We start from the raw sequence: 27,573 nt of genomic DNA, 5'->3' as shown, positions 1-27,573 counted from the left end.
CCCATAAGTGTTTCTCTAAATACCTTGTTGTGCCTTTTCTGCCTGTGAGCGGCGCTATCACTGGCCGTTCACAGGCATCACGTGACCCCCGGCTGCAGCCGGCTCTGACGTCACGTCAAGTTCCGGCTACAGCAGGGGGTACTCACTTCTGCGGTCCATGGTGGACGCTGGGCTGTGGGCGGGGTTACCCAGCACGTCACACCCGGCATCCACCGCGCCCTCTCCCTCTGCTCAGTCACTGGGAAAGCGCGCGGTGGATGCTAGGTATGACGCACCCGGTAACCCCACCAACAGCCCAGCATCACTGATGTCACGCCTCACTTGACGTGACATCAGGAACGGGTCACGTGATGCCTCTGAGCGGCCAGCGATAGCGCCGCTCACAGGCAGAAAAGGCACCGCAAGGTATCTACAAAAACACTTCTGGGCCCCGGGAGGGGGGGATACATTGGGGGGGGGGGGGGTTCATATAAAGTAGTGGACTTCTTTAAATACTATAGAAAAAAACACCTTGAAACATGTTTCAGGTCTATAGTCAGCAATATAAGACTTTAGCTTTATTCCTATCTGAGAGCAAAATAATGTAAGGAAAGAGACCCTGATTCCAGTGATGTGTCACTTACTGGGGATCTTATTGTGATTTGGATAAAATCATTGTTTTATCTGCTGCAGATCTAGCAGTTCTCGGAATGCTGAGCTCGGTATAACCTCACTCACACCACTGATTGGCAGCTTTCTGTGTACTGTGCATAGGCAGAAATCTGCCAATTAGTGGTGTGGGTGGGTTTATACATTGCTTATAAAATATGTAGGACTACATGGCAGCAGGTTTATTAGTCCTCTACTGCTACTCTCCTGCTGATAAAGTGATTTTATCAAAACTCCAGCACACAGCCCAGTAAGTGACACATTGCTGGAATCAGAGTCTATCGTTATGCTGCTTTCAGATTTGGTGGCAAAACACAGGTGACAAATTCCCTTTAAGGGAGAACTTCCGAAAACAAAACGTCTCCGATTGTAATTATTAGCGAATCCTATTGACTGACAAATGAATATGGTCTACACACTGTGCTATGTATTTGGGGTATGACGAAGCAACAAAGAAGTGATCCCCACCGATCTGCAGGTTCTTGTGTACTTCAAGTATGGTCAACTTTGCTATATAAAATGCAAATCTGCTACAATACAGTAACATCAGCAAAAAATAAAATAAAAATCGAAAGCAAAGCAGTTGCCAAAGGGAACAAAAACAATGTGTTTATGTGGACAAAAATGAAAACTGATGTGTTTATATGTCCTTACTTTTAGCATCAGGGGTAAATGTTTTGAGGCGGTTAATCTTTACAGTAGGATACAAGCACTGGTTGGCTGGAAACGTTACCTTTAACCCTTACATAAAACAAAAAACTCTAATATCTAAGCTAGAAAAAAAAGACTAGAAATGTGATGCACTATTGCCCTTATTAAATTAAATAAAATGAGTTCCCTTATTGAATATTCTGAAATCTATTAGTAAAAACGTGTCTTATCTGCTGCTTCAGATGTTTTGCAGAGGTCTGTGGTTTTATTAAACAGGAATAAGCATGTTTTTGATGGACCACTTCTTTCTAAACTGTTTCGATTAATGAATCTCGGGTTAGCAAGCATTTTCTACAGCATCTGGCAGTTCCTGGACGGCACTGTTATCCGGTAGCATTTGGAGAAATTGTAAGTCCACCTCTCCCACAGTAGCCTCTCTACCCACATTTCAGTTTGCACAAAGCAATGAAAGTAAATCAATGCAATGGATTGGCTTTAATACAGAGACAGCAGACAGGAGCCATCTGCTTATCTACAAGATAGCACACAAGAGACTTCCATTTAACCTGTTTTTTGCCAAAATGGATTTGCAACCCAGGGATGCAACTCAGCAAATGTGAGACAATCTGTCCTAAGCAAGTGATGATACAAAATGAATACTCAGTTATAATAAAAATTGCTAAAATAAAAAAAAATAAATAAAAAACGCAAAACAATTGAAAGCTGAAATATATTGTTCCCAGTCCACATATTACATGTACAAGTTCATCTGAAAATACAAATAAGATACACTCAGTGGAAAATCAAAGCCGAATATATTTACACTAGGATACACACGTGAATGCAATATAATTTAAATATATATATATATATATATATATATATATATACACACACACATATATACATATATATATATACACATACATATATATATATATATATATACACATACATATATATATATATATATATATACACATATATATATATATATATACACATATATATATATACATACACACATATATATATATACATACATACACACATATGCACACACACACACACAATTTAAAAACTACCATATAAAAAGAAACCTGTTTTGTTTTTTTTAAATTGACTTAAAGCAGGGATATGATACAATAACTTACACATTTCTGGTTTTACGCCACCTCAGCATCACAAATCCGATAGTCCTGACGATCTTTGTTAAATATCTTGCATGGCTGCTACAGCCAATCACAATCCTCAGTGCTACTGTAACATTCATGCAGGCATCACCGCTGATATCAGTGATTGGTTGCAGTGGTCACGTGCGCATGTATAGGACATCATCACTGAAGGACAGTAAGAGGATTTTCCCAGAATAAACATTTAACACCTATCCATAAGACAGAGGTTAAGTGTCCAATTGTTGGGTGTCCCACCACTGCTGGTCACCAGAATGGAAGTCCCAAGTCCCCTGCTCCTCCTCACTGCACAGCTGGTATTGAGCAGTAAGTCATAGTATGGCAGTGTATTGTATAGGTGCTTGTTCTCCAGTAAGAATATGTTTTAAGAGCGATCCTATGGGTTCATACAGATGTCAGTTTTTGGTGTACGAGCATTATCTGTGTTTTTTTGCGGATTGAACTCATACCTATTACAGTCTATGGGGCTGTTCACAGTTCCTTTTACTTTATACAGCTTGACTGGTCCAAACAAAAGCAAGGAGACATGTCCGACTTTGATGTGTGTCACGGCTCAATCCCAGCAATGCAAGTCTATGGGTCCTTGAAAAAAAAAAAAGCGGGCGCCATCTGTGAGCTGTAAGTATTTCACGTAATATTTGCAGGAGAAGCCTGAGAGACCTTCATCAGGTGGTTTTTTTTTGTACCGTTAAAACTGACACTGACTGAACACTAATGAAAATCTGATTGAAAAAAAACTGATGAAACTCAGTTTAAGTATGAGAAAAATGGAATGGGATTTATAGAAATCTCAAGCCTAATGTTCTGTGTTTTTAAAGGCGTTGTCCGGTCCAAATAAATAAGTCTCTGTGTGACTGCAGACTTAGGAATCTCCCCAGTGCTCGCACTGTGAGCTGCGGGGATTCGCCGGTTTCTGAGTCAGGACCAGAGGGTATGTATGCGTTATACATAGTCCTGGGCAGTGGGCACTGCCTCACTCCATGCAATTGTATGAAGTGAAGCCACGCCCTCTAGTCGGCCACACCCACCGGAAGGTCGTGTCACTAGACGGGGCGCGGCCTTGCGCTATACAAGTGTATGGAAACCGACGCCACGCCCACTAATCAGTCTCTGACCGGGAGTATGTATAACTCATGGGTGTCACAGAAACAAAAGATAAAGGCCATCCTGCTAAAAGGGGGCCACACTAAATGACGATTCTGGCCATTTCTCATGCAGTTTGTCACATACCAGTGCAACATATTTTTTACCATCAAATTTGACCAGTTATCTTCATTTATAAATAAAGCACTGTACGTGTATAACCGGTCCGACTAGCTGGGCACACAGGCGAGTTGACAGACACATGAAATGCCTCTCAATGTAGTACAGATGCCATGTTCTGCGCCGCAGGAACAAAAAACGTGTCAAACATGACACTTACTGGTATTTGACCCTTATGTAACTCTATATAAATGTATATTCACCTGACGGAAATGATATTTCTGCTGATGTCATGGTTTTTCAATTACATTTCTTTATAATATTGGTGTTATTTTATGGCATACTTTTGAGTGGACATGCCCTAAGATGAATGCACTCCTCCATACGTGGATTGTGTTTCCTTGTAAATTCCCTTTGAAATGCAACTATCGGGCAATTAGGGAAGCAGTGGGTGCAGTGGGTAAGAGTAATAAGGTAGGACACCTGCAGCTTTCCCAGCAGGTCTTTTCAACCAGAGACCGGTACAGTATGTCGTGCTAATTTCCGTCTGGCTTAAAGGGACATTAAACTTAAAGACGGCCATATCTATAAGTACTGTGCAAATGAATGCAGTCTGTTATCAGGTGTTTCAAGCTTTGGACAAACTGACTTTCTCCAATCCCTGTAAACCTGATCAACAATTTATTCTTCAATTCTGAATGAATGTAAAAATGATAAAGTCTTTATCTATCGGGTACTTTAATGGTCTTGCTTTTTAAGTTTTAATCTGAAATACAAATCGATATTGAACTTTATGAGTGTAATCGGTCATATAATCATTGATAAAAAATGTATACCTAAAATTATTATTTGCATCACATTTAAGCTACATTCCCACAATAAGTGGAGTTTTTGATGTTGCAGATTTTCTGTACAAATCATGTACAGTTATATGAAAAAGTAGGTAGGAGTATTTAAAACAAGGAAATGGATAAGGGTGCCCATACTTATGCACCTGTCAAATTTTGTTTGAATGCAGATTGCACATTTTCTGTTAGTACAATAAACCTCATTTCAAGGCAGAAACATTACTGTGTCCAACAGTTATTACATATATCAAACTGAAATAGCTGTTGCAAAAACACCAATTTTTAGAAAACATTAAGCTTAAGATTAATAGGGGTGCCCAAACTTTTTCATATAACTGTATATTAGGTTACTTTCATTCTTTTATATTACATTATACACTCTGTATATAGAGATAGGTAAACAGTATTAAGTGGTTGAGGAATTACTAAAGTGCTTTATGCCACTGTACAGTAAAAAAAATATATAATTTTGAATTGATAAATTTATGGGATGAAACTGAATGGGAGAAGATACAGATTAAATATTAGCAAAAACCTTTTGACAGTGAGGGTGACCAACGAGTGGAACAGGCTGCCACGAGAGGTGGTGAGTTCTTCTTCTTCAATGGAAGTCTTCAGAGGCAGGACAGACATCTGTCTGAGATGGTTCAGTGAATCCTGCATTGAGCAGGGGGATGGACACGGTGACCCTGGGGGTCCCTTCCAACTCTAACATTCTATGATTCTATGCAACATTTTTGCAAACATTTTATGACTTTGAGATTTTGTGCATCCCCAATACTTTAAACCAGTAAGCGAATGAGCAGTGTCTTTTAGATACTGGATTACCAGCATAGTTTTTGAAGCAGAAGAAGCTTCAGGAAAATGCTGAGTGTATTTTTTCTAAAGCCTCTTTGACGTCTTTTTCTTCTCATATATAACATAGTGGCGGCTTCAAAGTGGAAGCCACCAGAAAAATAGATCTGTCAGTTCCTTTAGCCGCTTCACAGCTATCACGGGTGTGTCAGATGTAGTAGACAGCTGTTCTGCAGCTGGTTGCAGAAGGTCACTTTGTTTGGCATTACAGACTCCTTCTTAAATCTGTCTTACTTTAGGACCCACCGGCTACCTCCCTCCTGCTCTGATTGGCACCCTGGCCTGGGTGTTTAAATACTTTCAGTTTGCTGCAGGGAGGTGCCAGTGATATTCACATGTTCCCTTGTGAAGGCTTGTAGCTATTGCAATCGGCTTACTTCCTCTCTGGTGCTCTGGAGGACGTTTGGTGTAATCTCTCTGTTTGCTCAAGCTAATTTTCTCCCCCCTGTGTTTGTCTCCCTTGTTGCCTTTAGTTTATAGTGGGGACTGACCAGTGCTCACGTCCCCGTCCCCCCCTTCCCTATCCAGGGCCTAGCTCTAGGGATATACAGGGCTTAGGTTTCCTGTTCGGTGATTGGTGAGAAACCAACATAGGGATGGTAAGGGAGACAGGATGATATTAGATCAGCCTAGGGGGTCTCCACTGCCCCCTTGTGTCTGGGCTCCCTTCCCCTCATCCTTTCGTGTTGCACTTTGTCTTTCCAACACTGTGCGTGACAACAGCTTTCAAAGACTGAAGCAGTTAAAAGAAGTTATAAAAGATGGAAAATATGCACAGCAAGTTGTTTTGACATTGCTGTGCATATGCTCATTCTTTTCGGCATCTTTATAGCACTTTTTCAGGTGGTTACAGGCAGAATCCACAAAAAAAAGAAAAAAAAAAAAAGACGTTGTGTGCACATACCCTTAGGCTGCGTGCCCACGATGCGTTTTTCATGCATTTCCGCTGCGGAATTTCCGCAGCAGAAATACATCAAAAACGCTTGGTAATCCGCACCCCATGGTCCCCAATGGCATTCTGCAATGTCAATGCACATGCTGCGGATTTTTCCTCAGCATTTCTGCAGCGCTCATAAATCCGCAGCATGTTCATTAATTTTGCGGAAGCGCCGCCATTGACTTGCATTGAGACGCATATAATCCGTGTCTGTACATTTGTACATGCGGATTATATGCGGTTCAATGTGCGGATGGTACCCAGTTCTGGAGGAGAGAAGACTCTCATCCAGACCTGGGTACCATTGTACCTGTGAAAAAAAGAATAAAATAATAAAGTTTGTCACCTGTCCGGCGGCCCCTGCAGCGCTTCTCCTTCCAGGACCTGAGATGACGTCGCGGTCATGTGACCGCAGGCTGTCTCGCGAGAGCCCGGCAACCAGGAAGAAGCCAGGACGAGCGCGACAGCACACGCGGCGGCATCGGAGGTGAGTATAGCTTTGTTTTTTTATTTTACGGTCACACTGTATAAATCCATGCCTTTTGCATGGATTTATATAGTGTGACCTAGTTGTCAAGCACTTTCCAAGTGATGCTATCACCTGGAAAGTGCTTGTCAGTCCGCATGCGGAAACACATGCGTTAACGCATGTGGATACGCATGTGAATCCGCATGTATTCTGCAGGAAAAACGCATGCACAATCTGCATGCGTTTTTTCTGCCAGGGAGATGCAGAAATGCTGCAGAAATTTTCTGCATCGTGGGCACATAGCCTAAGAGCAGAGTGTGCAGATTTTCCAGAATTTAAACCAACTTTAGAGTAAATTATAGCCGATGTAGTTCTCATTTTCTGGCACATAGACAGACAAAGATGAACCATATTTATTACTCCAGCACAACCGATTAGAAGACTTTAATATTAACCGCCGGTTTTAGATTTTGTCGTATAGCATTTCTTCTCTTGCCACAACACTTCTATCTGCCCTATTGTGCCGCTCCACAAGGGCTGTCATTTTTCTGTTCACATGTACATGAAATCATTGAGGCCTTGTCTTAAGAGAGGGGTGATCCATAGGAAATTCTGGAGAGCAGCGGACGCACATGCTATTTATTGCAGCCGTGTAAACAAACTCTCAATGAAAAAAAGTTAATGACCTGTATCTGACAAGAGCCTGCTGGGAATGTTTTAGAGCAGTGAGGATACTTTTACTAAGCAGAGAATCTCTTACATTATACACACACTGGGCTTCTAACAAAAGGCCCGGCATGAAGCGCCCACAGGAAATAATGGATTCCACAGAATTATTTTTAATCAAAATAAATCCAAGTCTTAGTACACAGGAAGGCAGATTTCTCAGACGTCGCAGGTGACACTTTCCTTATCGATCACTTATATTCCAAATAATACCACAATCATAGACACTTAAAATTTAGTTTTTTTCAGTAATATTAGTAGAATTTGATTCAGAGAAGGAATGACCTCAATGAAGTTATATTTTATAGAAAAATTATTTTGCCACACCAAGGTGAAGTAAACAGACGATAAGTCGTACTTTATGTGCAGTCGATATCCCATTTATCAACAGTGAAGTAAAAGTGAACCTTAAAGGGGTTGTCCACTATTAGTACAACCCCTTCTCAATTCCCCATGTTTGGTCTCCGCAAGGAGAAATATTACCCTAGATACCGGTCTGACGCCTCTCATCCAGCCAAACCAGAACTCACTTTGCACTGACGAGGGGCAGTACCCCGAAACACACTGTCTGCAAATTGAGTTTCTGGTCTTGGCTTTTTATCCTAAGTCATGTGATAAGGCCCATTAAAGGGTCGATATTGACTTAAGATTGCCACTTCCTGTAGGTGGCACTAGAGTTCTAGTTCTCTTCCTCTCTGAAGAGACAATTAGCATAGGCCCGTAAAATAAAAACACATACTCGCCTCCTATGTCGGCGCTGTTCCTTATGTCAACGTTATGTCAAGTTAGCCCTGTGCCCAAATCAGCTCTGTCGTCACTGTCCCCACCTTCGGACGTATACGTAATCAAGGGGTAGTGGGAGCTGCGACAGGCTGCTCACTTCCTCTTGATTACTTGTACATCGGGGACAGTGACAAAAGTGCTGATTGGGCGCAGGGCTCATGTGTCAACACAACCGTACGCAAGTGCCGAAACCGCTGGAAAGGCGTCAACAGCATGGGAGGGGAGTATAAGTGTTTTATTTTCAAGGGGCCAAACATGGGGAATGAGAAGGAGTTATCTTAGTAGTAGACAACCGCTTGAAATAGAAACAATAAAAATATTAGGGTTTTTTCGGGCCAGGGCAAATTTTTGACAAGTGCTGCAGTTTACCGAAACCAAATTGTACACACTGTTAGGATTATATTCTGAGTATGATTTACATACTTGAAGTTACGTGTCGATTAGCTTCTCTTCATGTTCAGTGCTTGCCGAAAATTTGGCCTGGTCTGTAAAACCACTTAAAACAAATAAATAAATCATAAAAAAGGTCATTGATATATGTCCGAAGATAGCATTAGTGTAATCTATAAACTTGGATTACCATAGATTATGATAATGACCAGGCTGTAGGCTTTTTTGCACTAAAGAAAACCAAAATCCTTTGTATTCCCCTTATATTTCCATTACTGCCATAATCTACAAAATAGATATTTGACCTTTTGCTTAGAAAGTGAAGTAAAAAAAATTATAGATTTTTCACGCAAATGGGTTGGCCCATGAACAACATTTATGTCCTATGAACTGGATAGATGATAAATGTGTAATCTCATAGGTCTCACCATTGGGTCTCCCAGTGATCAGAAGAAGGATGGGGTCTCGTTTGAATAAAGTGGTGGTCACACGTGTACTATTGTTCTATTTCTCGTCTATGGGACTGATGGGGATAGTTGAAGCCAGTACTTTCCACCAGTCCCACAGACAATGAATGAAGCAGTAGTATGAATGCAGGACCACCGCATTGCTCCATTCAAACATTGTTAACAAGACCGCCATTCTTATAAACAGCAGGGCCCTGTGGTACCCACAGGGATGCTATGGACAGTGATAAATGTAGTCTGTGATCCAAGCAATACAAGGAGATTAATCTTGTGACGCTATAAGTAGAAGTTCTTAGTCTGAATAGTAAAAAATATTGTAATATTGAGTGACATTGAGCCGTCAACGCTAAAGACTTCTTGGATCATTAATGTTCGCGTAAATACTCAGTTCGAAGTCAACAAAGGAAAGGGATTGCCTAAACTTTTCTGATATTATGGAAAGTACCAAGACCTTATATCCTTGGAACTGGATGTCATGTATATTAGTTTTCTTTCCCTCTAAATTCACAGACTACATTGGCCACTAGTCACTTGTACTAATTTCAAGAGTCAGTGAGCAGTACAATGGTTAATCTATTAGGCTGCCCTCTTCAAAATTAAATTATATTCACCTAGCCAAGTAGGATAAAACTGATTAAACTATGGATTGCTATCACTTAGCAACCTAGAAAAACTGCAACAGTGCACCCCCTCCTTGTGGAACATTACGTTGAGCCTCACCATTTTACTAATAAAAGAGCTATGTCATAGCTTACACCCACCACAAGTGGCATTTATTTAACTCGGGGTCTATATACTAGAAAGAATTTTTTTATATATTTCTTTGTACATAACAGCTGTTTAACAGATTCCCATTCAGAGATGGGATATGTAAAAAAGGAATTGGACAAGAAGGGTATTTGCATTAAATGCGTTTGTGCATTAATTTGAATGTGTGAAAAGCTGTGCAAAAACGCTGAAAGAATTGACATGTCGCAGATTTGCAATACCGTATTGACAAGTTACGCAAGGAAAAAGAGAAGCATGTGCATGAGATTTCAGAAATCCCATTCATTTCGCAGGTGCTGAAACACACGGAAAACATTGCAAATACTCAATGTGTGCACAAGCCCTAATATGTTACTCAGCATTCTTCTCCAAAATACTCTTCACTTTCAGAGGTTTTTCTAGGATTTCTTTTATCCAATAGGCTTGCCCACTGTAAAAAAAAAAAAATAAAAAAAAATAAAAAAATGATAAAACGAGCTTTACTCACCACAGCCTTGTCGTCGCTGCCCCTGGTCTTAGTTGACAGGCTGCAGCATGTGACCACTGCAGGCAACTACTGCACTCAGCAGTAATGTATATGCAGTCAGCACAAGACAGTTAAGCCCAGTGATTTGCTACAGTGGTGTCATTTAGTTTTGTCACGACATCACCGCTGCAACCCATCAAAGACAGCAAGGGAGAGGCAGTACTTGACCTGCAGTGAGTAATTAAAGCTTATTTTATTATTTTTGCAATGGGCAAACCTATGGAATAATAAAAAAAAGTTGTATACAGCCCTTCATTAGGTTGAAATGCATGTGCATGTGTTATGGCAGGGTTGTGAAAAAAAGAAAAAGAAAAAGTAATTACCGTTTTAAAAGGGGTATTCCCGACTGAGCATGTTATCACCTATCTAATGAACATATTGTTAGACATACTTAGTATCATTTCTACAAGTATATATATTATATAAAAAAAAAAAAAAAAAAAAAAAAAAACTGGATTGCACTCTGACTAATGATATTTAATGATTCTGCGCTGTTCCGTGATTTTTTTTCTCATCTTAAACCTGGATGAGGGGGGTAAATCACAGCATGCTGCAAGTGGCCACGTATATGGGTCGAAGTTTTGTATATCGCATTGTACTTGCAGGACACTCCTTTTCAGGATCAACATCGGAGAGATTTTTTTTATTCATATTTTGTATTTTTGTGTGTTTATTTATTTATTTTTTGTTTGTTTTACACAGATGAGAACGAGCACTTACCTTATAAAACTGACCCATAGCAATGTCTGCATGGAGTTTGTATGTTTTCTCTGTGATTGCCTGGTACTTTGGTATTCACCCCTGCTCCGAAAACACATAGCCATAATTGACTTCCTATGTTATTGGCCCTACTGTGTGAGTGTGAGATGGGGACAAGGACTAATGTGAATTATGGTGCTCTATATACAGCACGGCGGGATGTTAGGTGTATGCAACCAAACACAAAGAAACACGGGTATAGAATTAAAATAAATAAATAAAAAAGTACAGACGAACTTTGGGAAGTTCCTTTTAGTGAATATTGTTTTATGAAGGCAGAGACTATGCTATTTGCAATATACTTTAAAATATATTGGTCCTCTAAGAGCTTACAATCAAATTATTTTAACCTAGGTTCAGAGAGATTAAAAGATTTGCCTTAAGGTCATGCAGCTACTGAGTAACTGAAATCCAGCCACTTCAAAGACAGCAAAGTCACATTGCCTAAATGAAACATCTTTACACAGTTTACTAAAGGGTAAATGTATCAAAGGGTAAGACACTAAAAACAGCAGCTGAATTGGGGGATAATAGATCACTTCACAATTTATCCCAATATAAATATTTCTTTAGCTGGCAAACAGTCAAAATGGCAGAGAGCATTAGATCTAAACTGCTAGGCTAAGTTCCCACAATGAGGTTTTGATGAGTTTTTAGGCTGCATATTTTTGAAAAAAATGCAAGTAACCTATTTTACTTAATGGGTGCAGAAAATCTGCAACATCAAAAGCTCATTGTGGGAGCGTAACCCAAATGTCAGGACCGAAAGGCACATTCAGAATCGCTAACTATGACCATCACACACCTGCAGAGCGGCCACATGCAAGTGCATAGAATAGTTTTAGTTGGTCACCAGGTCAAAAGTAGAAGTTTTCACCCTTGTTTTGCTCTCCTGAAAATTCTAGTTTATTTAATTTACCATATGGTTACAGAGAGAAACTTTATTTGGTGCTAATGTTTATGGTCCTTACCTAGGGGGCCGTGGCTCACAGGATAATACAGTGCAACCTAAAGACACGCCCCAGAGCTTCCTGTGAGACATACCCCCTTGGAAAAGACCATAAAAATTAGCAGTAAATAAAAAGGCCATATCTCTAGAACAGTATAGTGGATTTTAAAAAAACAACAACAAACAAACTGGAGACTTTGACCTGATCTTCTTTAAAAAATTATCAGACCTGATGGAGAAGCTTTTTTTGCTCATTCGTCGGGTGATTGCCAGCCTGTTTACAGCGTTCCTCATTCCTGACTTTTGGCCAGTTCTAAATGGGTTTTAAGCATTACACAATCCAGTGGATTATCGAGGCCTGATGGACAACAACAAGTTGGTGACCTGTGATTCCAACTTATCAGGAAAGAAGTCACGAATTAAACAGAAGCCATAACCTTTAGGCTATGTGCCCACGATGCAGAAATGCTCCGGATTTTTTCCTGAGCGTTTCTGCATCTCCCTGGTAGAAAAAACGCATGCGGATTGTACATGCGGATTGTACATGCGTTTTTCCTGCCAGGGACATGCGGAACTGAAGCGTTCTTCACATGCGGGTTGACAAGCGCTTTCCAAGCGATTTTAGCATCACTTGGAAAGTGCTTGACAACTTGATCACACTATATAAATCCATGCAACCGGCATGGATTTATATAGTGTGACCGAAAGAATGGCAAAAAATAAAAAAATAAATCTATACTTACCTTCTGATGGCCCGCGGTGTCTAGCTTCGCTCCGTCCTGGCTTGCCGGCAGCTCGCGGTACACTGAAGGACCTGCCGTCACATGACTAAATGACGTCAGCGCAGGTCCTTAAGTCCACCGCGATCTGCCAGCAAGCGAAGACAAGCACAGCGTGGGCCATCAGAAGGTAAATATAATATTTCTTTTTTATTTTATTCTTTTTTTTTTTTTTTTTCACAGGTTCTATGGTACCCGGGTCCGGAGGAGAGTCTCCTCACCTCTAGACCTAGGTACCATCCGCACATTGAAACGCTTGGATTCCGCATGTACAGATGCAGTGATACGTAATCCAAGTGTTTCAATGCAAGTCAATGGCGGCGAAAACGCCGCGCTTCCGCAAAATAATTGGTAGTGCTGCATTTTTTTTTCCGCAATGATAATCTGCAGCGGAAATTTCCGCAGCATGTGCAAAGCACATGCGGATTATCATTGGGGAACATGGCAGGCCTTCTACCATGTGTTTTTTTTAAGCGTTTCTGCAGCGTTTTTGCCGCTGCGGAAACGCTTAAAAAACGCATCGTGGGCACACAGCCTTACACTTAGGCATCAGAAAGAGGTTTTAATAAGCCCGGTATCACATGGTCTCTACACAGCTTAGAGTGATCATGTGTTCCCTGTTAGAGCTGCTGACTGTCAGAAAATACTAACTTAATGCTAGGACTTCAATGTAATAGAGCTATATAACCGACCTCAAGAAAACCCTATAGGGTAGGCTCACAAGAGCATACAGTGGTGGCCAAAAGTATTGGCACCCCTGCAATTCTGTCAGATAATGCTCAGTTTCTTCCTGAAAATGATTGCAATCACAAATTCTTTGGTCTTATCTTCATTTAATTTGCTTGCAAGGAAAAAACACAAAAGAGAATGAAGCAAAAATCAAATCATTGATCATTTCACACAAAACTCCAAAAATGGGCCAGACAAAAGTATTGGCACCCTCAGCCTAATACTTGGTTGCACAACCTTTAGCCAACAACCGCTTCCGGTAACCATCAATGAGTTTCTTACAATGCTCTGCTGGAATTGTAGACCATTCTTCTTTGGCAAACTGCTCCAGGTCCCTGAAATTTGAAGGGTGCCTTCTCCAAACTGCCATTTTGAGATCTCTCCACAGGTTGGGGATTCAGGTCTGGACTCATTGCTGGCCACCTTAGAAGTCTCCAGTGCTTTCTCTCAAACCATTTTATAGTGCTTTTGGAAGTGTGTTTTGGGTCACTGTCCTGCTGGAAGACCCATGACCTCTAAGGGAGACCCAGCTTTCTCACACTGGGCCCTGCATTATGCTACAAAATTTGTTGGTAGTCTTCAGACTTCATAATGCCATGCACACGGTCAAGCAGTCCAGTGCCAGAGGCAGCAAAGAAACCCCAAAACATCAGGGAACCTCCACCATGTTTGACTGTAGGGACCGTGTTCTTTTCTTTGAATGCCTCTTTTTTTTTCCTGTACACTCTATGTTGATGCTTTTTCCCAAAAGCTCTACTTTTGTCTCATCTGACGAGAGAACATTCTTCCAAAACGTTTCAGGCTCTCTCAGGTAAGTTTTGGCAAACTCCAGCCTGGCTTTTTTATGTCTCGGGGTAAGAAGTGGGGTCTTCCTGGGTATCCTACCATACAGTCCCTTTTCATTCAGACGCCGACGGATAGTACGGGTTGACACTGTTGTACCCTCAGACTGCAGGGCAGCTTGAACTTGTTGAGATGTTAGTCGAGGTTCTTTATCCACCATCCGCACAATCTTGCGTTGAAATCTCTCGTCAATTTTTCTTTTCCGTCCACATCTAGGGAGGTTAGCCACAGTGCCATGGGCTTTAAACTTCTTGATGACACTGCGCACGGAATACACAGGAACATTCAGGTCTTTGGAGATGGACTTGTAGCCTTGAGATTGCCATGCTTCCTCACAATTTGGTTTCACAAGTCCTCAGACAGTTCTTTGGTCTTCTTTCTTTTCTCCATGCTCAATGTGGTACACACAAGGACACAGGACAGAGGTTGAGTCAACTTTAATCCATGTTAACTGGCTGCAAGTGTGATTTAGTCATTGCCAACACCTGTTAGGTGCCACAGGTAAGTTACAGGTGCTGTTAATTACACGAATTAGAGAAGCATCACATGATTTTTCAAACAGTGCCAATACTTTTGTCCACCCCCTTTTTTAGGTTTGGTGTGGAATTATATCCAATTTGGCTTTAGGACAATTCTTTTTGTGTTTTTTCATTGAAGACAAATTAAATGAAGATAATAATACCAAAGAATTTGTGATTGCAATCATTTTCAGGAAGAAACTGAGTATTATCTGACAGAATTGCAGGGGTGCCAGTACTTTTGGCCACCACTGTATAATGTATAATATATATATATATATATATATATATATAAGTAAATCGCTCAGGGTCTATCCAGAAAACTCAAAATTTTTTCTCATTTGCCATCCGTGTGCTGTCCGTATACAATCTGTTTTTTTACATCAGCAGCTATTAATCATGTACAAGATCCTTAACGGTTTCCAGTGTTCCAAAATCGCAATGTAGCCATAAAAGTCAGATTCTATACTGTGGCTCCATATGGCAGCCAATATTTTTTTTGGGCACCATAGATTTGAATGTGTGAGTTTCATCTCATTTACAGAAGAAATTAGAGCCACAGCGATCCATTTACTTTGCAAACCTGTGCACAGAGTATTAAAAAAAAAAAAAAAAAAAAAAGTATCCAGCTATGAATGGTTCATGGTAGTCCGTATGCATTTGCAGGTCACAGTTGAAGGGAATGTGTGATCAGAAAGTGATATTTTGTTTAAATTCAGTTTTTTTATTCCATATCACTATCTGTAAAAATAAAAAATGAGAAACCTTGCAATTGTCATACTGGCCACTGGGGCTTTTTTTAGACTCTAACTTTATGTTCTTTCTGGAAATCCACTTGTACATTAGCAGCAATAGACTGACTCAGACCGTATGCCTTCTATTGAATCATCTAATTACAAAGTAGTTGTGAAAGGAGTGGCAGCAGGGTCAGATGTGATACAATCTAAATGGTGGATCCTGTGTTACCTGTCATAGTGATCCTGTCTGTTATGATAATGAGACTTCTGAAAACTCTTCCTGAAAGTACAGGAAGGTTGACTCTAAAATGGTCCAAGGGTGAGTGGGAAATGTTACTTTTTGTAAATATGGAAAAAAAAAAATTTGACAAAAAATATAACAATTGATAAGGACGTCCCTACAGTGTTTATCAAATGTGTCATTGCCCTCCATTGTCTGTCCTGGCGTCTTAGCTTATTGCAAATGGGTTAAATTTAGCCTTGTATGTGGCTGCCAGATTTACATAAAGAGTACCAGTTACTGCTGCCTGCACCCGATGACAGAAGGAAGGAGTTATGTATCTGTAAGACAGAGGGCTGACATTGCTGTCAGGTTATACACTGAACCAGAGGTAACACTCCAGTTGTTCTGGAACTGAAATCTCAGGTTTTAAGAATATCAGAAGGGGTCGGGTGATGATGTGCTTAGAAAATGCCATCAGCAAAATCAGGCTTCAAAAAGAAGTCTTGAACAGGCGCTAGATGCCAGGGGGTCATGAGGGCTGAATTTCATGTAGAAGGGTGCAGGATGGGGCAGCATTTCATGTAGAAGGGTGCAGGATGGGTATGAGACAAATATATATGGATTAGAAAGTCATATATTCATGGAAAGATGTATCATTAAGAAGGCTCCTCGTGAATCTCCGCACTCATAAACCGGTCTTAATTTCCATAACTATCCAAGAGTACCATTAAACACAAGGTCATAATCTTTTACATGTTCTTCCCATCAATGACTCGCAGAGGACAATTTGAAGCATAATCTTTAGTACAAAGGCTAATTTATGCATATTTTTTCTTTCAATATGAGCAATTAGCAACAAACAACCACCAAAATTGGAATAGACTACACTTTCACTACTATTATACAGAATACAAAGAATTCCCTTCATATATTTGATTGTGTTGGTAATACAATAGAGTAGTAATAGGTTGAAGGACTATTACAAGAATAGTTACTGTTAAATGCAAAACAATTCAAGCATCTGAAGACACAATATAATTTAATCCTTGACAAAGGGTGAGACATTTAATTTTATCAAGTCCCATCTTTTGTTTCTCTTGGAGATAAGCGGTGCCAGTAGTGTCTGGCAGCAACATGAACGCAAGGTCAAGATGATAGGGCTTATTTATGGGGAGGATGGGGATGATGGCTGTCGCCTGGATGATCTTGTGTGTATGTCTACAATAGATAAATATTTTCCTTGACTCCTTTCATACCTACTGGATAAGAGGGTCACAGTGACCCTGTTTGATGGGAGTCTCTTATAGGAAGCTATAATGTAAGAGGCCATGTCCCGCACACAGGATTCCCTTCAATAAAGGGTTCTAGGCTTAAACTTGATTTAAATAAAATCAAAGAACTAGGTTCTTGTTCAGTTATTGCACTCGCTGTAGACTTTACTCACACTGCTACCAGGAGAAGTGTCTGCTTTAATTCTGGTAAGTACATAAAAAAGGCTAATGTCTAATACATACATCAAGAAATAAATATAATAGATGTGCTATGCAAATATGATAGATGCTACGTTAAACACTGTTGCATTTTCCTCTAAAAAAGGAAATCAGTTGCAACACTCTTACAAATATAATGATCTCAATTGACAATTTGCATACATATTGCTCATTTTAGCCCTTTTGTTCTTTATACATTCCACAAATTCATCATTAAAGGGAATCTGTCAGTTGATTTATGCTGCCCTCACTATGGGCAGCATGAATCAGAATATGGCTGTGCTACTGCTGCCAGTATTGCTTCAAATACAATATACTTAAAAAAAAAATAAAAAACGGCTTGGGACTATGTCTTGGAGGAGTAGTCTGTTCGGTCCCCAGCCTTTCTCCCCGACACATATCTCTGTAGGTGTGAGCATAGGATGCGATCTTTCAGTCAAAGGGATTGAGTCGGGACAAGCCACTGGAGACTAGCCTCGGACTCATTTGAGACTCATACGCCCCGGCCGGCTCTTCACAATATGTTTTGAATAGATACATAAATGAAATAAAAAAACATTTAAAAAATAGGCTGCGAGGATGGAACATGCCATCTTGCAGCAACATGGTTCGATGAGGGACCTTTTATGAAGACAACGCGTTTCAGTAATAGTCCCATCTGTTGGTCCTTTGACTTGAAAAATATTCCGGTATGGCATTGAAACGTGTTTTCTTCATAAAAGGACCCTCATCGAACAGTCTTGCAGCAAGATATATCTTCTTACAGTCGCGCAACCCATTTTTAAAAGTGTTTTTATTCCATTTATGGAGATTTTACATGAAGACTCCCCCCAGCCACAAGGCAGAAGAGGTGGAACTTCTAAAACATGGCACCAAACCATCCCCTAGGTGAACAACACCTTTTTCATTTGTTCTCCCTCCTTAAATAGGGTCACCCTATTGTGTGCGCTTTCCCCACTACAAACTGAATACATACACAGCTGCAATAGCGCAGCTAAGTTATTGATTCATTCACGCTGCCCGTGGTTCAGGCAGCATGAATCAGACGACAAGTTCCCATTAATCTGCATAGTCTACCCAAAATATGATCATTTTAAAACTAGCACAGTATCACATAAATTGCTGAAATGAACCATATACATTTATTTTCCCCTGATAGACTAAGAAAAAAAAAACCTTCCAGGCTGTTTTCTCTATGTAAACAATGTAATCGGTCATCCGAGCTGAAATACCTATAGTACCTGCCTGTGGCAATCATTTCCACATCATCACAGTGATGAGCTTAATGGAAAAGAAAAGAATTAAACTGCAAATATTAGATTATTTTACTCTTGATCTACAAATCTACCGTAATTCCTCCGTTCCCTATATGACTGCTTCCTCATGACTTAGTGGTTTCCATACATTCATACAGGTGTATATCTGCAGCTTCTTGTTCTTCTATTATAGCGTCTGGATTACTGAAGTCCTCAGACCAATAATTACTGTTCCTGACCTTATAATTTTTTTATATATCCTTTTCTTTTATAAGTTTCTAGAAAATAAGATACTGATTAAAATTATTACCATATAAAATTCCATCTTTTACACACACAGATAATATGGCTGATGCAAAGATCCCATTCTGCATTATTCTTCACTGTTATATGATTATATGGGAAAGGTATAATATCTAACATCTTATGAGGGACAAAATGAATAATGCAAAACAAGCTTTAGTTATGCAATACTGTACTACAATATTAGCTTTATACCTTCTCTATTTTTTGTAGATCTACATTTGTTATATAGATGTGTGTAATCTAAATGTTTCATAATACAAATGTCACTTTCACTGTGCTCTGTATTTATTCTGTTGTTTTTGCTTTAAATGACCAATTAAAGGGAATCTGCCAGCAGGTTTTTGCTACCTCATCTGTAAGCAGCCTTATATAGGCAAGGAGAAGCTGAATCCAATGATGTATCACTTAGTTTACTGGGTGCAGCAGTTCTGACACAGTCATAGCTTTTAGATTTAGCAATGAAGCAGAGTTGAGGTATCTAACCCCGCCCACACCAGGCTGGAGATATACACAATGTCAATAGGCAGTGAGCTGCTTATCATAAGAGAGGGCATGTCAGACCAGGGCTCCTGCATCAGTCTGAGCAATGATAAGCTCCTGGTACTAAAACAATCATTGTAAGCAAACAAAACCTTGGAGCTTGATAAGAGGGGCATCGCTGAAATCTGTGTTTTAACCCCTACCTCATGGCGTCTTCGGATTACAAAGCAAAAACCTGCTGACAGATTCCCTTTAAGTACATGTCCAAAAAAAGAATTTCCCTACCTCACTAAATATAGCTATACACGTTAACTTATTGAAAACTGAACCAACTAAAGGTGTGAATGGGATGTCCACTTTTCCTTGAAATCAGTAGAAAAAAAGGGATCAGGCTGTATGTTTTCAACATGCCTGATCCTTTTGTTCTTAAAGTGAACCCATCATGTCAGAAGTAGGCAGTTTTCGGTCTTATTTTATTCTAGCTGCTCCCATAAATATTACATTTCTTTAAAAATCTGCCACATCGTGCCAAAGATATGGTCCTTGTTACTTAGTGATAATTTTTATGGTCTTTGCTAAGAGGGCGTGATCATACGGTAATAATGCAAGGCAGCCTAAAACATTCCCCCAGATAATCAGAGCCATGCCCTCCAGTAAAAACATAAAAATTAGCACTAAATAAAAAGTTACATATCTATAGAACCATATGGCGGATTTAAAAGATACCCTGACTTTTAGTAGCAGCGGAAAACAAATAAGCACAACAAATTGGTCACTTTTTATCTGGTGATAGGTCCTCTTTCAGGGGGGATAAACACCATTATAGGCTTATTAGCTTCGTCTCATGGAGAACACTATGCTAACTTGGCTGAGTTGGGGTCAGTTTTGTATGGAGTGGGTCATGGGAAAGGTGACCCACCCTTACGATTGGTTGAAAGGTATTCAGAATGTATAATTGGCCTAAGGCCATTTTCATAGAAAGCTAATGGACCCATCTGTAGATTTTTTGAAGTTTGGGTAAAAACTGCAGCACTGGGTAAAAAAAAAAGCAATCGTGGGGTGAACATTTTAGCAGGTCAGATTTAGTGTCAACCTTCAAGGCAATAATATACTCTACCTATGCATTATAAAACCCTCAATTTCTAACCTGTAGGTACACTAAATAGCGATTTGATACAAGTTTACATGGTTAGTTTATTAAGGATAGTAATGGCATAACTGGAGATACTGCTAAGTATATACACATACAGTTAACGATCCTGCATATTAACATTTAGACAAGCTGTATATCCTGAACAAATACTATATGCATACTATAAATCCCCTCTAGCCGTTTACCTTTAGACCATTTATTTTCCTAATGCAGATACCCTCTCCCAGGATTTTCAGCCGCAGCTTGTTTGTAAATGGTTACTAGGCCATATGCCATTAAGCCCTTTCATTTCCTCTCTGCCTTGTTATCTGTTTGGAGGTTGAAAGGCAGAACAGAGTTTTATTGTGTCTACCTTCATAAGCAAAACAAGGACAGACAAAAGAAGGAATGACCCATCTGCAGGCCTGCTCATCAAGATGCCTACTAATCTGACTGTTCCCATTAAATCTCCAGCTAAGCAAACACAAACTAAACCCATCATGGTAGCTATTAGCAGAAGAAACTAGGACTGTTAGACAACATACAGATGTCACTTCTAAAAATACAGAGTTTATAAGAGAAATAAAGCATTAATGTACACCTCTGGTCACAATGTATATATAAATATTTCTGCTCTGGAGAACATCATCCCTATAAAAGTATTATAACGCAGGGATTCTCTTCTAGCAGTATTGAATTTTAAGATTAGATATTTCCTGTTTCCATCCTAGCACAATGTATCAGCAGGGAAACGCTCAGGTCAACATCCAGATAATGAATTCATCTATATAGAAGATACGTCCATTAAAACTTATTGACCTTCTGCAAAAAGTACAGATTAAACACACCTAAAGCATTATTGGAACCCAAAACTGACCTTTATACCTTGCCATGGAAAAGAGGGACATTACCTACACCCTATAGCTTTTCACTGTTGAGCCTGGCTGGAGAATGAAAGGCAGAGTGAGTCATTCACAAGGGTCTCAGTAAGCCTACATCTCAGGTAACCTCTGTCTCTCCCTAAGGGTAGAAAAGTTCTAGGTTTTTTTTGTTTTGTTTTTTTTTACATAAAAAGAAAAATGATTTTGAATGAGTCCAAATAAGAATATATGCCATATAAGACTTTACAACCTTATCTCCATTATAACTATCTAAAAATATAAATACAGCCGTAGTCTGGCGATCAACCAGTCAGTAACAATTTCTGTAAACCGACCTGTCAAAATGCCGTAATTTACGATTTCCACTAATAACACGTAAACTGAAAATGTGCATTCTAGGATTTTTGCCGCAGCTGGAGAATGACATTACTTACACACAATTCTTCTCGCACTCTATTTGTCCATTTCCTTTGATGTACAAGGACTACCTGGAGACTGTTCAGACCAAGGTCAAGGCCACCACAGTAATAAATCTATTCCATTTGTTTTATAGATTCACGAGGTTTCAAAAGAATATTCTCACCCATAAATTAACTTCCTAGCCTAATGTCAGGAAACTGAAGTCCTTTTTTACTACTCAACAGGTGGGAAGGGCATTGAAGTTCACAGTCCATCACTTTATCCAATCACTGCATAGGTTAGGGAGGAAGAACAGAATTTCATGTGCAGAATGATGACCCATTGCCATCCAACAGGGTTGAGCAATGGTGTGTCATGGATACACCTGACATGGCACAGATGGAGTGAGACTGGCGACCTATGTAATGGCTTAAATTTCATTATTTTACTCCCTTTACTATAAATTATACATCATTAAACTGAAAAACAGGATGAAAAGCCACAAGATATATTGATATTATCTAATACAAACTAATAAATGCATTTCCCTTAAGTACAAAATCTCAGAAAAACTTTATTTCCATAAAATAATAAGGACAGTATCAATAAGGTAAATGTTTAAATGTTTGCAGTCAAAAAAAAGGAAAAACTATTAAATATTAAATTAAAAAAAAAAACATCTAATGCTAAATACTAAAGTAAAAGAGTACTGTAATTTATGATCATGTCTTGAACAGGATTATTTATACGGGTGCAAGAACAACATCAATTGATTACCATCAGCACTGAAACACAAAACCAACTAGAGGAACAAAAACACAACATAGAAATTCTGTTTTATACACAACTGTGTGATGAAATCAGCACAAGGGTCAGACATTCAACCAGTATTTAAATCGACATCTATTCTGTCCTTGACCCTCATGGAACAGGGTAAACACTAGCTAATCCCCAATACTTCTAAACTGAATGCCTTTTATTCCCATCATATTTATCCGACTTGTTTGCCCATACTGTGTCTTTAAATATAGGATCATAGTATGTATAGGAGAACAGCAAATGCCAGCATCATAAACTAACAAGACAATGCAAGATCAATTCTCATTTAAGGCTAGACATTCCTCCTTACTCATACACAAAGATACTGTCTGAATGTGTCTTGTGAGATGGAAACTGAGTCATCTCAACTTTCCAGAAGAAGGACATTAAATGGCTTCAAGCCACTACAGAGAAGTTGACAAGCATACAATGATATACAACACCATTGCCTTTGCTTGCAAATATTTACATTTTGTTCTATAGAATGAGAGTTCAGCAAAGATTACAGCAAATCCCTAGCAATAAATCCTATGGGACAAAAGGCCTAATGACCTACCCCCTTCATGCCACAGAGAGCTATTCAGCCCTAGTATAAAAGATCCAGGTTTTTAAGAGAATATACAGTACGTCTAAGTCTAGGAAATAGTCCTTTTCTCTATTTTACAAACACACATATTATATATTTAGTGTAAATATTACAAACATAAGGCTACAATAATTGAAGATCACAGTATATGAAGAGCATAACCCTGGCATCAGCAAGTCCTCACCTATCACAGTATTAAAATATTCCCAGGAACATAAAGTATAAATAATAAAACCAAATCTACAATACAGTTAATTCAAAGAGTTCAGAAGAAAAAAAAAAAGATGTTTCCAATAATTATACACAGATGGATAACGATTAAGATAAAGTAACTAGTTGCAACCAGCATTCATAAGAAGAAGATAGCTGGGAGGAAAATCCACCATCTGCTCTATTCTAACCCTTAAATTCTAAATTGTGAAATATTTCTCAGACCTGAAAATATTTACCATAAATCTCCTTTTTTCCTGCTTTACTGCCTTTGATCCAGGAAAAAGAATAAAGTCTTTGTAGGACTCTTAAAACTCAATCCAAGCCATAAGGTCTTCAGAAATATTCCTTTAATCTTCCAGCAAAAAGCCAGTGGTAAAAGCCTTGGGATGGGATGGGAACAGCATACAAAGAGTTGGAGCACAATTCTGTCTTTAGGAACCATCAATTGTCTGAAGTGTCATGTAGTGTTTTTGCATTGACTTGTACCATTAATCCAAGTGTCAGATAAACCATAAATAAGAAGGATCTTGTATGTTCCAGGACAGAGGAGAAATTAGCAGTACAATTGATCTTTAGAGGAGCAGAGGAGCACTCCAAATCTTACCAGAGCAGGGATCTGAAGAAAGCCTCCGTGTCTTATTAATCTTGATTTTTTTTTCTTCTTAGCAGTGAAAATTCAATTTCTTTCCCAGCCTCGGGGGCAGCGGTTTCATATCACGATGACAGCAGAAAATCAGGAAAACAATAGAAAAATGAATTTAAATATTAACAGGCAAGAAAGGAAAATGTCTTTGTTATCATCATTCTTGTAAACTCCAGGCAGAGGACAGAAGTGATCTGCGGCGACCCGGAGCCGCCACTGCCTTCTGCTGCAGGTAATAAATATTACCGAGAAGTGCAAAAAGGTGCCGGAGCCTCAGTGCTGCAGACGATCAATCTGCACCAGGCAACATCCACTTAATCCTCTCCTGTGTGCTCCATCCCCTCTCGGATGTCTGGCAGCTGCTTACATCCGCAACACACTCAGGCTTGTGGGGGGTTAGTGGCAGGTTCCCCACCAAGCACAGAAGGGGATGCAGGGAGCGGAGGTACAGAGCCGATCGTGCAGAGATTGATGGATGAGCCGGATGAATCTGCGCCCATGCAGCAGTGGCTCGGCCACCACCTACACTCTGCTGCTCTGCACGACGGGAACTGACAGGGAAGCAGAACGATGCTTCTGTCTCCGCTCGGATCGCCACGCCCCCGGCACTCCTACACTGGAGTATCGGCCAATAGGCGACGAGGAAAGGCAGGGGGCGGGTCAGTGGTGGGCGGAGACGTGGGAAGCTTTTCAGCACTCGGAACTCTCAATCTTGTTTGATTGCTGCGGTAAGTACTGTACAAGACATACTATATATACGGTATATACACAGTACACACACACATATTATATATACATTACTGTACAAGACATACTATATATACGGTATATACACAGTACACACACATATATATATACATTACTGTACAAGACATACTATATATACGGTATATACACAGTACACACACACATATATATATATACACATTACTGTACAAGACATACTATATATACGGTATATACACAGTACACACACATATATATATATATACATTACTGTACAAGACATACTATATATACGGTATATACACAGTACACACACACATATATATATATACACATTACTGTACAAGACATACTATATATACGGTATATACACAGTACACACACATATATATATACACACATTACTGTACAAGACATACTATATATACGGTATATACACAGTACACACACACATATATATATATATACATTACTGTACAAGACATACTATATATACGGTATATACACAGTACACACACACATATATATATATACACATTACTGTACAAGACATACTATATATACGGTATATACACAGTACACACACATATATATAAATACATTACTGTACAAGACATACTATATATACGGTATATACACAGTACACAACACATATATATACACACATTACTGTACAAGACATACTATATATACGGTATATACACAGTACACACACACATATATATATATATATATACATTACTGTACAAGACATACTATATATACGGTATATCACAGTACACACACACATATATATATATACATTACTGTACAAGACATACTATATATACGGTATATACACAGTACACACACACATATATATATATACATTACTGTACAAGACATACTATATATACGGTATATACACAGTACACACACACAATATATATATATATATACATTACTGTACAAGACATACTATATATACGGTATATACACAGTACACACACACATATATAAATACACATTACTGTACAAGACATACTATATATACGGTATATACACAGTACACACACACATATATATATATATACATTACTGTACAAGACATACTATATATACGGTATATACACAGTACACACACACAATTTATATATATACATTACTGTACAAGACATACTATATATACGGTATATACACAGTACACACACACATATATATATATATATATACATTACTGTACAAGACATACTATATATACGGTATATACACAGTACACACACACATATATATATATACACATTACTGTACAAGACATACTATATATACGGTATATACACAGTACACACACACATATATATATATACATTACTGTACAAGACATACTATATATACGGTATATACACAGTACACACACACATATATATATATATATACATTACTGTACAAGACATACTATATATACGGTATATACACAGTACACACACACATATATATATATACACATTACTGTACAAGACATACTATATATACGGTATATACACAGTACACACACACATATATATATATATATACATTACTGTACAAGACATACTATATATACGGTATATACACAGTAACACACACACATATATATATACACATTACTGTACAAGACATACTATATATACGGTATATACACAGTACACACACACATATATATATATATACATTACTGTACAAGACATACTATATATACGGTATATACACAGTACACACACACATATATATATATACACATTACTGTACAAGACATACTATATATACGGTATATACACAGTACACACACATATATATATATACACATTACTGTACAAGACATACTATATATACGGTATATACACAGTACACACACACAATATATATATATACATTACTGTACAAGCATACTATATATACGGTATATACACAGTACACACACATATATATATATACATTACTGTACAAGACATACTATATATACGGTATATACACAGTACACACACACATATATATATATATACATTACTGTACAAGACATACTATATATACGGTATATACACAGTACACACACACATATATATATATATACATTACTGTACAAGACATACTATATATACGGTATATACACAGTACACACACACATATATATATATACACATTACTGTACAAGACATACTATATATACGGTATATACACAGTACACACACACTATATATATATACACATTACTGTACAAGACATACTATATATACGGTATATACACAGTACACACACACATATATATATATATATATACATTACTGTACAAGACATACTATATATACGGTATATACACAGTACACACACACATATATATATATACATTACTGTACAAGACATACTATATCTACGGTATATACACAGTACACACACACATATATAATATATACATTACTGTACAAGACATACTATATATACGGTATATACCCAGTTACACACACAATATTATATATATACATTACTGTACAAGACATACTATATTATAAGGTATATACACAGTACCCCAATATATACGGGGGGTTTAAGTAACTGGGAAATACGTTTAAGTACCCCCATACATATATATATATTTATAACATTACTGTTACAAGACATAACTATA

The 27,573-nt window shown here is 38.6% G+C and overlaps 1 protein-coding gene across 1 annotated transcript in view; it reads right to left on the bottom strand.

The window, feature by feature from the left end:
• The window catches only part of FAM222A (family with sequence similarity 222 member A), a 96,986-nt gene extending 72,198 nt beyond the window's left edge, over nt 1-24,788 (bottom strand). Inside the window, exon 1 of the mRNA XM_073672717.1 lies at nt 23,800-24,788. The gene's annotated coding sequence lies outside the window, so the exon portion shown is untranslated. The remainder of the gene's footprint in view (nt 1-23,799) is intronic.
• Nucleotides 24,789-27,573: the final 2,785 nt, after the last annotated feature.

Source organism: Phyllobates terribilis, unplaced genomic scaffold (genome assembly GCF_046119375.1).
Source record: "Phyllobates terribilis strain yellow unplaced genomic scaffold, ASM4611937v1 Scaffold_1__5_contigs__length_1240528914, whole genome shotgun sequence".
Lineage (NCBI taxonomy): Eukaryota > Metazoa > Chordata > Amphibia > Anura > Dendrobatidae > Phyllobates > Phyllobates terribilis.
This window is presented reverse-complemented; position numbering and strand designations above follow the sequence as displayed.